Genomic DNA, 6,696 nt, shown 5'->3' with positions numbered 1-6,696 from the left:
CACTGACTGGCTGCTTCTGCATGCCCCCCACTGGGGATCAGGCCCACAACCTGGGCATGTGTCCTGACGGGGAATCGAACCGGCGACCTCTTGGTGCATGGGTCGACGCTCAACCACTGAGCCACACCGGCCAGACTATTGCTTCTTTCTTAAGACAAGAACGTCTATATTTAGAGATGTTTGGATTCATTACAGTACTCAATAAGAAAATCCATAAGACTTGCCCAGAAGATTACACGGAATATTTTACCTTTTGAAATATGTTTGCTTACATGAACTACTTAATTCTTTTTATATTTACCTTATGGCCTCTTTTCAGTAATATTGTCAACATATGCTTCCAAAAAATAATTGCCTTGAACCTTTAATAAGATGTAGTGATGGAACTAATAACTCTGATAAAAGAATAAAAATGCTTTCTCAGTAACAAGAACGATAAAATTATTTTCTTTAGTAAATTGATGTATTCTCACTTTACAAGATACACAGTGGACCATTCTGAAGTATCACAGTTTCAACGGAGTGGAACTTATCTGAAAAGATCAGGCACTATTATCTGTGTCACTATATAAGTCTAGAATGATGTTCATTTTATTTATCAGAAATATATCGTGTGTCAAATAAATACTGAGAATTTTTTATTAGTAATCTGCTAGGCAAAATGAATATTAAATTAGGTAGTTCCTATAATGACATAGTGGAAACTTTTTATTCTTTTTCTAAGTGGGGGGTGGGCAGTGTTCTTTATATTCAAATAATATTTTGAGAATCTGTACCTTCCCAGTTAACCAATAACTGGGAAGTTTAACTTTCCGAAGATTAAGGCATATGGATTCATGGAAAACTGGTTTCAGTTTGTAACATCTGACTCTTCATGGAGACATGCCACGTGTCTCTCAGAGCCGTTACCCTCTAGTTCATTCTTTTTTTAATCCTTACCCGAGGATATTTTTCTATTTATCTTCGGATAGAGTGAGAGAGAGAGAGAAACATTGACGTGAGAGGGACACATCGACTGGTTGCCTCCCACACAACCCCCACCAGGGCCTGGGACAAACCACAACTGAGGTACATGCCCTTGACTGAAATCAAACCCGCAAGTCATTGGTCTGCGGGCCAATGCTCTAACCACTGAGCTAAACTGGCCAGGGCTAGTTCATTCTTCTTAAATCACAGGCAGCACTGCCCTAACATGCTGCACTGACTTCATCTATGAACCTGCACAAATTAAGCAGGTCTCCAAGTAAAGAGTTGTGAGAAGTCTGCATTGTCCATGGATCTCTGTATTGAACATTATACATTAGAACTATAGTAATGGAAAAGTCAGTTCACCCATTAAACCTTTATTTTTTGTGACATTTGGAAAGCAGTCATCTTTCCACATAGCAATATATATATATTTTTTTCTTTATTGATATTAGAAAGAGAAGAAGAGGGAAAAAGAGAGATAGAAACATCAATGAGAGAGAACACCAATTGGCCACCTCCTGCATGCCCCCCACTGGGGATTGGGTCCACAACGTGGGCATGTGCCCTGACCGGGAATCAAATCAGTGACCTCTTGGTGCATGGGTCAATGCTCAACCACTGAGCCACACCGGCCGAGCCACATAGCAATATTTTAAAAAATATTTTCCGAACAGAAAGTAAGTCAAAGGGCATACCAATTTTAGGACCTTTGATATATGTTGCTTTTAATGTAAAATATATGTTTAAATTTTTACTTATTGATTTTGAGAGAGAGAGAGAGAGAGAGGAAGAGAGGGAGAGACAGAGATAGAAACATTGGTGTGTTGTTCCACTTATTTATGCATTCATTGGTTGATTCTTATATGTTCTTATATGGGGATCTAACCAGCGACTTGAGTGTATTGAGATGACGCTCTAACTAACTGAGCTGCCCTGGACTTAATAAAATATATTTTTAAATATATACTAATTTTAAGGTAGTTATAGGTTCACAGTAAAATTGAGCACAAGGTGTAGAGGTTTCCCATATGCCCCCTTTCCCCACACATTCTCTGCCTCCCCCTCATCTACATCCCCCACCAGAGTGCTACATTTGTTAAAATCGATATATCTATATTGACATGTCAATGACTCTACATTATCATCCAAAGCCCACAGTTTATACTAAGGTTCACTCTTTGTGTTGTACATTCTATGGGTTGGGACAAATTTATAGTGACGTATGTTTTACCATTGCAGTATCATACAGAGTAGTTTCACTGCCCCAGAAGTTCTCTGTGCTCCACCCTTTTTATCTCTTTCTCCTCTCTAACCCCTGGCAACCACTGATATTTTTACTATCTCCACAGTTTTGCGCTTCCCAGCATGTTATATGTGAGGACCATACAATATGTAACTTTTTCAGATTGGCTTCTTTCATTTAGTAATGTGCCTGTAAATTTCCTCATCTTTTCACGGCTTGATAGTTCATTTCTTTTTTAGCAATGAATAATATTCCATTGTCTGAATGTACCACAGTTTATATACTCACCTACTGTAGGATATCTTGGTTGCTTCCAAGTTTTGACATTATGAATAAAGCTACTCTAAACATTTGTGTGCAAGTTTTAATGTAGACATAAGTTTTAGATTCCTTTGGATAAATACTAAGGAGTATGAATACTGGATCATATGGTAAAAATATGTTTAGTTTGTAAGAAACAGCCACATTGTTTTCCCGGTGGCTGTATCATTTTGCACCCCACTAGCAATGAAAGGGAGTTTCTACTGCTCCACATTCTTGCTCGCATTGGCGTCATCAGAGTTTTGGATTTGGGCCACTGTAATAGGTGCAGAGTCGTATCCACTGTTGTTTTAGTTTGCACATCCTTAATGACATGTGATGTAGAGCATCTTCTCAGGTGCTCATTTGCTATCTGTGTGTCTATTTTGATGAAGGTACCTTAAGTTTTTTGGCCCATTTTTTCACTTGGGTTGTTTACTTGAGTTTTAAGGGCCTTTGTATATTTTAGATTACAGTCCTTTATCAGGTGTGTCTTTTGCAAGTTTTCTCCAAGTCAGTGGCTTGTCTTTTCAATTTTTTTCTTTCATGGATCACACATTTGATGTTATGTCTAAAGTGAATTGCCAAAGCCACCATCATCTAGTTTTTCTCCTAGGAATTTTATAGTTTTGTGTTTTATATTTAGGTTGGTGATGCATTGTGAGTGAATTTTTGTGAGGTATGTAAGGTTTGTGTTTAAAGTCTTTTTTTTTTTTTGCATGTGGATGTCCAATTTTCTTGCACTATTTATTGAAAATTCTAGCTTTGCTCCATCATATTGCCTTTGTGCCTTTGTCAAAGATCAATTGTCTATACATATGGACTCCGTTTCTGAGGTCTTTATTCCATTTTACTTATCTATTATTTCTTCAGTACCACCCTGCACACTGTCTTGGTTATTAGAGCTTGACTTGAAGCCAAGTAGTATTGGTCCTTCAACCTTGCTTTTTTTCTTCAATATTGTACTGGCTATTCTGGATCTTGTGTCTCTCCTTATAAACATTAGAATCAGTTTGTCTATATCGACAAAATAACTTGCCCAGATTTCCATTGAGATTGCCTTGTCTATAGATTCAACTGATATCTTAACTATATTGAGTCTTCCTATCCATGAACTTGTAATATCTCTCCATTTATTTCATTCTTCTTTTATTTCTTTATCAGTGTTTTGTAGTTGCACTTATATAAATATAACTACTTTGTTATATTTATACATGTTTCATTTTTGGATGCTAATGTAAATGGTATTATGTTTTTAATTTCAGATTCCACATGCTTATTACTGGTATATAGGGAAGTGAGTAAATTTTGTGTATTAACTTTATATCCTGCAACCCTGCTATGAATGCATACTAGTTTCAGGAAGTTTCTTTTTTTCTATTCTTTTGGATTTTCTATATAGACAATCGTGTCATCCGCAAACAAAGACAGTCTTATTTTTCCTTCCCAGGTTGTATACCTTTTAGTTTCTTTTATCGTATTATTGCATTAGCTGAGACTTCCTGTATAATGTTGAAAAGAAATGGTGAGACATTCTTTTGGAACAGTATGGGGTAACTTAAGTTTTATTAGAACAGTTCTTTCTAAAAGAAATATAATGTGATCCATATATGTCATGTAAAAAGTGAAAATAACAAGTAAAATTAATTTTAAGAATATATTTAATGTAATCCAATGTATCTAAACATTAAAGATGTAAAATGTATTAATGAGATATTGCATATTACTTTTATTTTTATTATCTTTGGAAGTCAGTAATTTACTTTTATAGCACACAGCTCAATTTAGTTATTACATTTGCATCTTAAATATATTTTCATCTGAGCAAACTAAGTAAATTCCCTAACTCTTGGGTCAACATACTATTATTATTGAGTTTAAAGTAGTATTGCATAAGTCGAAAAGCAACTCTCTACATAAAACAAAGCATTCTTAAAATTTATCTTGTAGATTTGCAGCAAATTTACATAATTTGCTGTCAACTAAAGTAAAAATCTTCTACATGTTAATGTTTAAACATATTTTAAGCTGTTTTTACTGATTTGTATTATGCAGAGCTTTAATGTGACCTTAACTCCTGGACCTGTCTACTAAGCCAACAAGCTTTTCCTTCCTTTGGAGCTTTGAATTTAGCTTGTTTATATGTAGTGTGGTAGCAGTGAGAGACCATAATGTACATCACCATGTTTCTTGGCCTTTGTATACTGAATATTGGTCAAGCATTTCTTTTGTTCCAAACACTTTAATAAAACTATTTTTATACTTAACCAATGGAAACTGGCAAAGAATACAAGTTCATGAAATATATTATCTATTTCTTTCAATAGTTTCATAAACAGGAGATTCAAACCACATGCATATAAAGGGTGGTTTACAGTTTTGAGTATGCAAAACACAGTTTATTTTTGTATTATTATTTATTTATTATTGTATCATTTTCCATATAAACAACTGTAGACCTACTTTGGCCCCACCCTGTATACACTGTACTATTTTAATAAGTGTATCTGAGACATTTTGCACAACTTGCTTCAGAAAGCAGGATAAACATTTTGAGTATGGATCAAACAGTAAAAAGTGGCAGGAAGGGAAACATCAGCGTCTTGTTCTAAAATTTCATTAAGTGCCTGAAGTATCATCCACCATGATAAAAACTCATCTTTTCATATCTAGCTAAAATTCTTCTTTACTAGGTGTAATAGATTTTAAAATATCTACACCACAATTTCAGTATTTCAGGCCGCACTTCGGCGTTTCTCTGTCAATACTGATGTCCGGGTTAGCCCTGAGCCCGAGGCAGTCAGAACACTAAGAACATGTTCAGCACACAGCCGCACGTGCAGCACGCACCTGGCCAAGAGCCTTGAACCACACTGTCCCGGTTGGGTGGTTAATGGTCATCCCACGTCTAGACTTTGGGGAACTTTCGGGCCACACTTCGAGGGCCCAGGGCGTCCCTGGAAACAGGGAATTGAACACCGACAGACTGGAGGGAAGCAGAGATGGTGCGAGGTCGGGTGGCGGCAGCGGAGCTCTGGATCCCTTTCCCTCGGGTCCCCTGGGCTACGGGACACAGTATCTCTGAAGAGGAGCACTAGCGTCTCCCCGCCGCTCCTGCAGGGGGCGCAGGGGCCCAGAGGGTGTGGAGGCCACCCCTCCCAGCCTGGGGCCGCACCACCGGAGCCAAGGCCGGGATACGATCCGCTCTCCCCGGAAGACGCGACCAAGCTGTGAGCTGCGCGAGGCAGGACCCAGGTCCGAGACCCGTGGGCGTCGGCAGCCCGGCCCGGGCATCCCCCGCCAGGTGGCCCCGCCAGGTGGCCCTGCCACCCCAGCTGCGCCGCGCTCCGGGCCACAGGTTTGACCCGCGCCCGCCAAGTTGCGAGTGCGGAGCTTCTCCGGGCTCCGGGAACAGCGTCCTGCTTCTAGCTCGGGCTGGTCCGGCTGGGGACATCGTCCCACGTCTGGGGGTGGCTGTTGCTCCCCGGCTGCCTCCTCGCCGGAGCCCAAGTAAGAGCTCGGACCCGCGGCTCCTGCTTCTCGGAGCCGCTGGCGACGCAGAGTCAGGAAGACCGAGAGCCAGGCCGGGGCGCTGACTCTAACACACACACACACCACACACACCACACACACCATGGAGAGGAGAGAAGCACGGAGAAAGAGTTGTTAATGATGGTAGTGGAGATTGTTGGTTTCATAGTAAATTATATATATATATAATTATATATATATATAATTATATATTATTTATATATTAATTATATATATTTATATATTAATTATATATAATATATATAACACTATATATATATAGTGTGTGTGTGTATATAAAATCATTCACAATGACGCCTCTCCAATTTGAAAATAATTGTGCATCCGAAGATCCATAGAACCAAATAAAATATAAGGTTTGCACTCAGCATCTCCCGTTAGTGTAAAGGAGTGTTTATCTAGTTAGGGATGCTAAACAAAGTTAGGTCTGTGCATTTCATTTTAGTTACTTTTCATTTTAACCTCGGTACTGTAGGGGGCGCGCTGAGACCATCCAAAGAAATTATTGATGCATATACAGTACTGGTGTGATCTACAATAAACGGGAGGAATACTCTTCTATTTCGCTCTCAGATGACTAGATGAAAGTTCAGTTATTTCAAAATATTCTCCTTTAAACTACTTGTCAGTCA

Source organism: Molossus molossus, unplaced genomic scaffold, assembly GCF_014108415.1.
Source record: "Molossus molossus isolate mMolMol1 unplaced genomic scaffold, mMolMol1.p scaffold_m16_p_11, whole genome shotgun sequence".
Lineage (NCBI taxonomy): Eukaryota > Metazoa > Chordata > Mammalia > Chiroptera > Molossidae > Molossus > Molossus molossus.
This window is presented reverse-complemented; position numbering follows the sequence as displayed.